This window comes from Tupaia chinensis, unplaced genomic scaffold, assembly GCF_000334495.1.
Source record: "Tupaia chinensis unplaced genomic scaffold, TupChi_1.0 Scaffold000434_1, whole genome shotgun sequence".
NCBI classification, from domain to species: Eukaryota; Metazoa; Chordata; class Mammalia; order Scandentia; family Tupaiidae; genus Tupaia; species Tupaia belangeri.
In genome coordinates this window covers 3,395,046-3,406,163 of record NW_006159939.1, presented here as the reverse complement: position 1 = coordinate 3,406,163, position 11,118 = coordinate 3,395,046, and the positions used below count along the sequence as shown (strand labels likewise).

General features: G+C 40.6%; 1 long non-coding RNA gene across 1 annotated transcript; it reads right to left on the bottom strand.

The window, feature by feature from the left end:
- Window positions 1–431: 431 nt before the first annotated feature.
- LOC102480445 (uncharacterized) lies at window positions 432–10,603 on the bottom strand. The gene is made up of 3 exons (XR_335531.1): window positions 10,518–10,603; window positions 4,418–4,422; window positions 432–442 (listed from the first exon to the last, which is right to left on the bottom strand). It is a non-coding gene; the product is annotated as an uncharacterized LOC102480445 (long non-coding RNA).
- Window positions 10,604–11,118: the final 515 nt, after the last annotated feature.

Below are 11,118 nucleotides of genomic sequence, written 5' to 3'. Positions count from 1 at the left end.
ACTGTGTTATGAAATAATATAAAAATTATTCTCCTCCAGGCACATCAAAGATATGATCTATACCACTGAGATATCAGAGTAATTTGAATAATGTACATACGGGACAGATACTACTGTCTCATTTTTAAAAACTGCCCTGCATACTACCAATCACTACTTAACCCTATATATATGATTTAATATTTCTCTCTCCACAGAAAGAATTCTGACACAAACTATCTTCTAATAGAAAAATTATTGTCTCACTGCCTCTGGAAACCTTTTGATTAACTATGGCTTCGTGGCCTCTAAAAACTGTTTTAACTGCTTATTTTGCTTATAACTGCTGAGCTTTGAAACATGACCCACACGTGAGCCAGCCAGTGGCGTGGTGGTTATGAAGCAGAGGCAATGCCATTTTTGACCTTTATGTTCCTTCTTTATATTAGATACTTGCTTCTTCCTTTTTGCCTGCTACTCTGCAGGCTAAGAACACAGGGAAGTCCCAAGTGTAAACAGCGTGACTAACATTTTTACTGTCTTCGCTAAATAGTTCATCAGTAGCAATGTAATCACCAAACACCAGACCCCTTGCCCTGAGCCATGAAGTCATTGTGTTTAGGGAAAGGTCTGGAAAGTGCTCCTAGAAATTATTAACTTGCTGATTTTAAAGCTGAGGTGTGTCCTGGTGTGTTCAGGGAAGCTATGCTCTAGGCTCCATCTCCTAGACTCGCGAGATATTCAGACAAGGTAGGGCGACCTCGGTCTTTTCTCTGTGTCTGGCCGTCTATCTTTGTCTGTCTCGCACTCTCTCTCTTTAAATTTTTTTTTTTTTTTTAGCTTTTTGACCACTTCTCCTCACCTTGGACCTTTTCTTTCACTTGCTAATTCCAGAAGCTATTATAAAGCTGAGGTGTGTCCTGGCTAGTGCACTGCACGGTTTTCATATATTTACGTGTAAAAAAATTTTTTTCTCTTTTTTGGCAGTATTTATCTAGGTTTTATTTTTGCTTTTTGCTTTTTTTTTTTTAATCCTTACTTTCCCACTCTAAGCTTCACTCTCCACACGCTGAATGTCTAGATAGGCCTAGGTGCATAGTAGCCAAGCATCTGAATACTTTTAGGATCACTGAAATCCTCACCTCTTATTGAACCTCCTACTTTAATGAAGAAATTTCTTTTTATAAATCTGAACTTCTAATCTTTCTGTGGATACCTCATTGCAAAGCTCAATAGATTTTTGTCACAAAATGACTAGAAACAACCACAGGGGCACAAGAAACATGAGAAATCAAGAATATATCTCTCCCCTAAAGGAAAAGAACAATCCCTCATCATCCACAGACAGTACAGTAGATCTTATGAAACTGTCTGATTGACAATTCAGAATATTCATAGTGACAAAGCTAAATGAGATGCAATAGCTGAGAGATAATGAACTCCAGAAAATGCAAGAGAAAAGAGACGAGTTCCAGAAGGTGTTGAAGTTCTTCCATGACCTGAAAGAGGAAATGCATGCCATAAAAAAGAATCAAATGGAGCTATTAGAAATGAAAGATGCCATTCAGGAAATCAAAACCTCCCTCGAAAGTATTAAAAGCAGATTAGTCCATGTAGAAAATCGAATCTTATATGTTGAAGGCAAAACCTCTAACGTAGAAAAAATAGCCGAAAAACTGAGAAAATAACTTAAAAAAATGAGAATACTATACGAGAAATACTAGACAGCATTAAGCACCCAAACATCTAGATAATCGGTATCCCAGAAAGTGAAGAAACTAATAAGGGTATTGATAATCTATTTCATGAAATCCTGGAAGAAAACTTTCCTAACCTAGAGAGGCATGCAAATATCCAGACCCAATAAATACAAAGGACCCCTAACAGAATCAACCCAAGAAGATCTTCTCCAAGGCACATCATAACCAGACTGGCCAAATCTACAAAGACAAGATACTAAAATTGGCAAGAGAGAAACATCAGGTTACTTATAAAGATTAGCCAATCAGGTTAACCTCAGACCTCTCATCAGAAACAATGTGAGCAAGAAAAGAATGGGGAAATAGATTCAAAGTATTGAGTGAAAAACAGTTTTAACCAAGAATACTATACCAGCAAGATGATCTTTCATATGGAAAGAAAGAAAAAAACATTCTCAGATAAAAAAGACCTGAAAGAAATTGCCAATAGCAGACCCACTCTACAAGAAGTTCTGAAAGGAGTGCTCTACCAGGAAAACTAAAGACACATACGAAATAAGAAAACAAAAGGCAACCAAGAAAATGACCAATTTAATGCTAGAGACAAGAAATATCAATAATAATGTTGAATGTTAACTTCCAGGATTTAAATGGAAAGATTAGACCACAGTTAACACTGAATACTCAACAGAAGAGAGTTTGAACATAAGACTGAACTGGCAAAATAGAATTTTATGACTTTTGAATAAAACATTACAGATTTCTTTTTTTTACTATGCTTTATTTTCCCAATTTAAACATTTTACTTTCTTTTAAATTGTTGATAGGTTCAGCAATTTGTTAAAATATTTTTCTTGTTTATTTATTTAAATGGAAACATAAACTTTTCTTCCTTCCTGACCCCTCTTGAACTGAAAATATTTGGGAGTATTCTTATTTTTTTGGCAGAAGAGTTATTTGCATAAGTTCAATAACGTTTGTTGCATTGAATCAGAAATTGGAAATACTCATTATTGGACAGGGCTTTGACTGAAATGTCATACCTGAAGATTAACTTGTGTGCTAGGCATTTGCTTTTCAACAACTTGAGTAATTGACATGTAATTATTTTCTCAAAAATATTTTAAAACATATTGTCTCTGTTATTATAGAGTCGCAAACAAAATTATACAAAATGATAAGAAATATTTTGAACATTACCTTTAAAATTCAGTAGTTTGAAATTTCAAAAGTTATTTATTAACTGTCAAGAACTAGGGAGTGTGAGCAAAAAAAGTTTGATATGTCAAGTAAATGTTAGTGGAAAATGTAAAAATAAATAAATAAATGGGAAAAATTTTTACAAAGAAATTATTAACCTGCTTTTGCATAGAAATCCCCACTACCTCTCCTCTGCACCCCTCCTCATTTTCCATTGTAATCACCAAGTCAACCCAGAAAAGATTGTGATTCTTGCCTTGATAAGCACCCCTTTCCTTTCACTTGGGGTTGCAGGGTCTTTGAGAGACATGAGTCGCCCTTCAGCTGCTGGCTTTTGAATAAAGACTCCTATAACTTGGCTATAACTGCATGTCCTCTTCTTTCTCGCTGATCAGACTACAACATTTAGGGCAGCTGGATCCTACATGACTGATCTTGGATCCAGCAGCTTGAGAAACACACCAGGGACATGTGGATGCCAAAATTTCAAGAGGGGAATGGAGAAGAGATTGCAGCATGGCCATACACCCTGGGGGAGCTTTCTCACTTTCCTTCTTGTTCTCTGTCTTTCTCTGATGAGCACATGTACCCTGTAGTAAATTAAAACAACAACAACAAAAACAAAACAATAAACACAAACTATTAAATATACTTATTCATGCAAGATAATTGTTCTAGTGCAATCCTTTAGAAATTAGCACTCACTACTACTACTGCCTCGCTACTCATTCACTCCTTAATCCAAACTGGCCCCATATTTCAACCACTCTCTTAACTTTTTTTTTAAGAATTATTTTTTATTTAACTTTATTATTATTATTATTATTATTATTATTATTATTATTTTCCAGTTTGATCAAAGAGAAAGAGAGAGAGGGAAAGTGAGAAAGCAAGCCACCAGGTCCAGGACTTGAACCGCGGCAGGTCATGTGGGAGTGTCCAGTGCCCTAGCCACCCTGCCACCGCGCCACAGCCCCTCAACCACTCTTTTAACAATTTAACATACTTATTGTCATGTCTAATAAATGGACTTTATGCAGCACTCTTCCTTTCAAACATCTCAGCCACATTTCATACAATTGCTTCCCTCCTTCTTCTTCCTCACTCCTTTGACTTTGATAAAATTTAACTATTCTTGTCCTTTTGTTTCATTTGAATCTTTTCTTCCTTCCCTAATCTGCTGAACATTTGCTTCAGTGTTCAATCTGCTCTCTGCCATCTCCCTTTGCACCACCATCCATCATCCTATCAGGTTTCAGCCACATCCAGAGTGACACTGTCTCTAGCTCAGAACACTTATAACCTCCAGACCCAAACACGCACATGTATATGTCCACCTGTCTCTCCACCAACCTGTCCCTTCAACTCCTTCAACAGTTCCCTGGCAGAAATCCTTTTATTCTTCCCCTGAGACACCAACTCACATGATCAATTTCTATTCATGAAATACTAACCTTAAGCTCAACCTGACACAAAACTTCACGGTTGTTTAAGTTGTTCTTCTCCCTCAACCCAAACTTCAAATCATTCAAGCCTACACCATCTTTCTTTTTCTTTCTTTTTTTAGAGAGGTTTTTGCTATAGGGCACATGCGCTCGCCAGACAGAGAGAGACAGAAAAACAGAAAGCGAGAAATCACCCCCTGGGGGGATGGCCATGCCACACTCCCTTCTCCTCCATTCTCCTCTCGGGTTCTTGGGCACGCACACACGCGCCTGGCATGAGTTTTAAGCCACCAGGTCTGGGACGCAAACCTCGGTCGACGATATGGGAGTCCAGCAACATAGCCATTACTCTAACTGCTGGTCCCACCATCTTTCAAACCTCTACCTTCGTTCCCCAACCCTGTTCCTAACAAGTTACCAAGGTCATTTTCTGATATTATTTATGTATTTTTTTTTTTTGAGAGAGAGAGATTTTTGCTATTGGGCACCTGCTCTTACTAGAGAGATAAAGAGAGACAGAAAGAAAGTGAGAAATCACCTCCCAGGGGGATGACCATGCCACAGTCCCCTCTCCTCCATTCTCCTCTTGGGATTTTAGGCACCCATGCACACATGCCTGACGTTAGTTTTAAGACACTGGGTTTGGGACTCGAACCATGGGTGATTATGTGGGAGTCCAGCAACATAACCATTATACCATCTGCTGATCCCATTCTGATTGTATGCCCTCAAATTTATATGCCCAAAAAGGGAAGATACTGTGGTTTATGCACACAGAATCATCCTTCAGCTACACCATTAACTGCTGGAAGAGTAGGAGGCCCTCGGCTCTATACTTTTTATAAGCAAGGGATTTAGAGGTAGAAATCTGGCTGCAGGAAAAGGAAAAGCGCTGGTAATTTCATGTGAAGCAAGGTCTGCATGGTTAACACACTGTTTTCAGTTAGGCCACTTAGGTGCCTTCAGGACTCGGATGGAGATTTTAAGGACTATAAAAACCCCAACGGGGAACCAGCAGTTAGCGTAATGGCTATGTCGCTGGACTCCCACGCAGTCGACTGCGGTTTGCGTCCCGGACCCGGTGGCTTAAAACTCACGCCGGGCGCGTGTGCGTGCATGCCCAAGATCCCAAGAGGAGAATGGAGGAGAAGGGATTGCGGCGTGACCATCCCCCTGGGGGGTGATTTCTCGCTTTCTGTATCTCTGTCTCTGTCTGTCTGGCGAGCACACGCACCCTATAGCAAAAACCTCTCCAAAAAAACCAAACAAACAAAAAACCCAACGATCTCACAATCGCGGCGTGACCATCCCCCTGGGGGGTGATTTCTCGCTTTCTGTATCTCTGTCTCTGTCTGTCTGGCGAGCACACGCACCCTATAGCGAAAACCTCTCCAAAAACAAACAAAAAAACCCAACGAACTCACAATCTCTTAGCACTGTCTCAGCTGGTGAGCACATAGCCTAAAAGCTAATTTTATTAAGGGAAGGCCAGGGATAAAGCCATCTTCTAGGGATGGTGAAGGAGCCCTCTACATTTTCCTAGAGACGCAGCCCGTCTCCAGTAACTCTAGCTCAGAGGGATGTCGGGAAGTCTCTCCTTGGGCTGGCTCCTTAGCACAGTGTTTAGACATTGTGCGCAGGGAGTGGATCCCACAAGGTCTCTCCTTCTTTTCTCCCTTCTTTTCATAGTCCCCTACCCATCTGCCTTCTTCTTGCTAGGGCCACCTCCCAATCCTCTCAGCCTGTGGGCTGTGTGCAAAAAGAGACAAAAGGAAACTGCCCAGCTCAAGAGGAAGCATCTTCATCTGACTGCATAGTTCTGATGCATTATTCTAAAGACACTTGATCTCTTTTCTCCATTTCACCATTTTCTACTATTCTAATTTGGAATAATCCCGAATTCTTAAAGGGGAAAGAAAGCACCCAGGAGGGGCAAGGACTTTAAAAACCCATTCTGCAATTCACATAGTTCCACAAAATTCCACACAGTGACTACTAGCTCAAATAAATATTTGATATGTAAACTAACAAATACGTTCTCTGTAAAGATTCATGGATGAAACGGAAGTAGTCAAAAAATAAAACTCCACAAACATATTAAATTCTAATTAATGTGTAATGCCTTATAAAATACAATAAAAGAATTGACTCTTCTTTTTCTCCTTGAGTTAATGGTGCCTTCCTAATGAATCTAGGCTGTTAATGAATTTGGCTCAGCTCTAGTAAAATCAATGAAGCATTTCTATCAAATCAGTATTCAGAGTATGTCTCCATTGATTTCAGCATAATATTGTACTTAATATGTGAACTACCAAAACACAGTTATTTACAACTTAGTGCGCAAAAGTCCCTCACTTGAAAAGATTAAGAAAAGTGCTGATGTGACAGAGACACCCAAAATACAGAGTTCTACATGGCATCAGATAGGATGTCAATCCTTATATTATGCCAGCCATTTTAGTAAACCATATTCTACATTTCCACTAAATAAGCTAATTAGAATAAATGTTAAAGAGCTGAGATTGGATATGTTTGGTTGGCAACACCTATTCTTCCACTGCCCAAATTCAGCATTCATTTGTAGGAGCCAGATGGAGCATGGGAACCGAAAAACAGTTTCATGCATGAATTCCTGGGTCCAAAGAGAAAGAAACGCAAAGGATAGTACCTCGTCCATTTTATAGCCTGCCCAGAGACTCCGAATGAACAGTCATATATTATAGAAAAGGGCTGCAGGAGAAGGTAGACGTGGCTGTTTACACAAGGAACTTCATGAGACTGGTGCTCAGGTTAGCAACGTTCAGGGCAGAGCTGGGAAAAGGGCACTTTATCATTTCTGCAAATAACACAGCATGGCTCCAATGTTGTAGCAAAAATGGAGAGGAATCCAGTCGTATTTGTCAATTTGGAGATTTTGCAGCTTTGGGAGCATTTTAAGAAAACACACTGGGGATCCCCACACCGAGTGAAACAAGAATCCATGTGTGTCTGAGGTGGGCCCCGCCCTGCCCCTTTAACCAGAAAGCCTAAGCCTCTGCCCCAAACGTCTCCTTCCAGCCCAGCACCGAACGAAGCGAGAATCCATGTGCATCTGAGGGCATACACACTCACCAGAGAAAGACAGAGAAAGAAAAGAGCCAGAAAGTGAGAAAGTAAGCAGCCAGGTCTAGGACTCGAACCCTAGTCAGCCATGTGAGTCCCGCACCTCAACCACATGCCACCTGTTGCCCCCTCTACTCCACATCTGAGTGTGAGGATCTCCAGGGCTTAGTCATGGGCCCCGTATCCTTTAGGTTTTTTTCTCACTCTTATCTATTTGAATTCTACCCTCATGCTATTAATTCCTACATTTTCATTTCCACTGCACATACTGCTTCTAAGCTTGTGCATCCAAATCCATCTTTGTTATCTCTGCCTCCATGAATCACAGGCATCACAAAGCTAATAGCTTTCTTTTTAAGATCTCTTTTCTCCATTTCACCATTTTCTACTATTCTAATTTGGAATAATCCCGAATTCTTAAAGGGGAAAGAAAGCACCCAGGAGGGGCAAGGACTTTAAAAACCCATTCTGCAATTCACATAGTTCCACAAAATTCCACACAGTGACTACTAGCTCAAATAAATATTTGATATGTAAACTAACAAATACGTTCTCTGTAAAGATTCATGGATGAAACGGAAGTAGTCAAAAAATAAAACTCCACAAACATATTAAATTCTAATTAATGTGTAATGCCTTATAAAATACAATAAAAGAATTGACTCTTCTTTTTCTCCTTGAGTTAATGGTGCCTTCCTAATGAATCTAGGCTGTTAATGAATTTGGCTCAGCTCTAGTAAAATCAATGAAGCATTTCTATCAAATCAGTATTCAGAGTATGTCTCCATTGATTTCAGCATAATATTGTACTTAATATGTGAACTACCAAAACACAGTTATTTACAACTTAGTGCGCAAAAGTCCCTCACTTGAAAAGATTAAGATAAGTGCTGATGTGACAGAGATACCCAAAATACAGAGTTCTACATGGCATCAGATAGGATGTCAATCCTTACATTATGCCAGCCATTTTAGTAAACCATATTCTACATTTCCACTAAATAAGCTAATTAGAATAAATGTTAAAGAGCTGAGATTGGATATGTTTGGTTGGCAACACCTATTCTTCCACTGCCCAAATTCAGCATTCATTTGTAGGAGCCAGATGGAGCATGGGAACCGAAAAACAGTTTCATGCATGAATTCCTGGGTCCAAAGAGAAAGAAACGCAAAGGATAGTACCTCGTCCATTTTATAGCCTGCCCAGAGACTCCGAATGAACAGTCATATATTATAGAAAAGGGCTGCAGGAGAAGGTAGACGTGGCTGTTTACACAAGGAACTTCATGAGACTGGTGCTCAGGTTAGCAACGTTCAGGGCAGAGCTGGGAAAAGGGCACTTTATCATTTCTGCAAATAACACAGCATGGCTCCAATGTTGTAGCAAAAATGGAGAGGAATCCAGTCGTATTTGTCAATTTGGAGATTTTGCAGCTTTGGGAGCATTTTAAGAAAACACACTGGGGATCCCCACACCGAGTGAAACAAGAATCCATGTGTGTCTGAGGTGGGCCCCGCCCTGCCCCTTTAACCAGAAAGCCTAAGCCTCTGCCCCAAACGTCTCCTTCCAGCCCAGCACCGAACGAAGCGAGAATCCATGTGCATCTGAGGGCATACACACTCACCAGAGAAAGACAGAGAAAGAAAAGAGCCAGAAAGTGAGAAAGTAAGCAGCCAGGTCTAGGACTCGAACCCTAGTCAGCCATGTGAGTCCCGCACCTCAACCACATGCCACCTGTTGCCCCCTCCACTCCACATCTGAGTGTGAGGATCTCCAGGGCTTAGTCATGGGCCCCGTATCCTTTAGGTTTTTTTCTCACTCTTATCTATTTGAATTCTACCCTCATGCTATTAATTCCTACATTTTCATTTCCACTGCACATACTGCTTCTAAGCTTGTGCATCCAAATCCATCTTTGTTATCTCTGCCTCCATGAATCACAGGCATCACAAAGCTAATAGCTTTCTTTTTAAGTTTATTTTATTTATTATTATTATTTTAATTTACTATAGGGCACATGTGCTCACCAGAGGGAGACAGTGGGAATGAGAGTGATGAGACAGAGAGAAAGCCACCAGGTCCAGGACTCGAACCATGGTTATTCACGTGGGAGTCCAGTACCTTTACCACCACACCACCTGATGGTCCCAAATCTAGTAAGTTTTAAATGAAATTCAGAATTCCCAGCCCTGTGGTATAATAAAGAATTTGTCTGGTCTTTGTTCAGAAAAAAAAAAAATACACTGGGTAGAGTCAGCCAAGTTGACATAGTGGTTAAGGCAGTTGGATCCCACATGATTAATTGCATGGTTCAAGTCCCAGACCCAGCACTTTGAAAAACATGTTCAGGTGCATGTGCATACATGCCCAAAATCCAGAGAGGAGGCTGGAGGAGAAGAAATTGTGGAGTGCTTATCCTCCCTCGGGGATGCTCTCTTATTTTCTCTCTTTCTCTCCCTCTCTGTCTCTCTCCAGCAAGTGCAAGTACCCTATGGCAATTTAAAAAGAAAGGAACAAAGTATGCTGGGTAGAGAAGCCGCCTTTCCACAAAGGCAACTCTACAGCAGGCTGAGCCAGCTCTGAAAGAGGAGACTTGAATAGATAGCATCAGAGTAATTTTGTGACCAGGTATGAATCCCAGGAATGGCTGGGACTTTTAGAGGTTGTGCAGGTGGGGCTCAACCAGCTAACAAAAATAAAGATACAAGATAACACAGCCTCATTTATAACTGATTTGGGGGACATTTGAAATATAGTCTTATCATAAACGTGTAAGTTGCCATCTTTCTGATTCAAAGTTAGCTATTCTAATTTCAGATTATTAGAGTATTTATTTACGATAAGTGTGCACTCACAAGAGAGTGAGAGGGAGAGAGAGATGAGCATCCTCTGCAGGGTCTGGTCATGCCAAGATTCTCTTCTTCTAGTCCTCCAGCCTAACAGATCTTGGGTACTCACATGGATGCCCATCATGTCTCAGGTTGGCTATGCTGGGGATTCAAACCATGGTGGCCATGTGGGATCCAGCTTTTTTTTTTTTTTTCCCTTTACAAATAGGGCTTTTTATTTGTCACTATTAAAAGTCTGAACTTTGACTTTCCTGACGAAGACATCGTGGAGAGGGTAGATGGACTGGCAGGCCTTTTCTATGTCTTTTCCGATGCTGTCTGGAATCAGTTATTGACCACTTCTTTCAAGTCATTTGTCTGCACCTCCTGGGTCATGATTTCCATCATCTTCTTCCAGATTTGGTGGACCTGCTGATGCTGGGCATAAGAGGTCTTCCGAATCTGATTGTTGTGTTTTTTAGCAAACCCAACACAGAAGAGACGAAGCAAATAACCACGGGTAGTCTTGACATTGACATGAGCTTCAGTCATGGGCTGGCATTTTTCGACCATGGAACACATTTTGTCATGGGTGAGATCCATGCCATGGAAGTTAGTCAGGCAGTTTTTGCCCTGAACGTCCTCAGTAATTAGCTTGAATTTCCTAAATGCGACTTCGTCCTTCTGCAGATCTGCAAGGCTCACTTCAAACACACGGCCCTTAAGGTCGTTGGACATAATTTTGGTTCCTTGAGTCCTGGTAACCAGTGTCTTCCCAATATTTCTTATGTTGAACATAGCAGGTGCTTTCACATCATACCAATCTTTTTTAGAAAATGGATCGACCACTTTCTTCTTGGCTC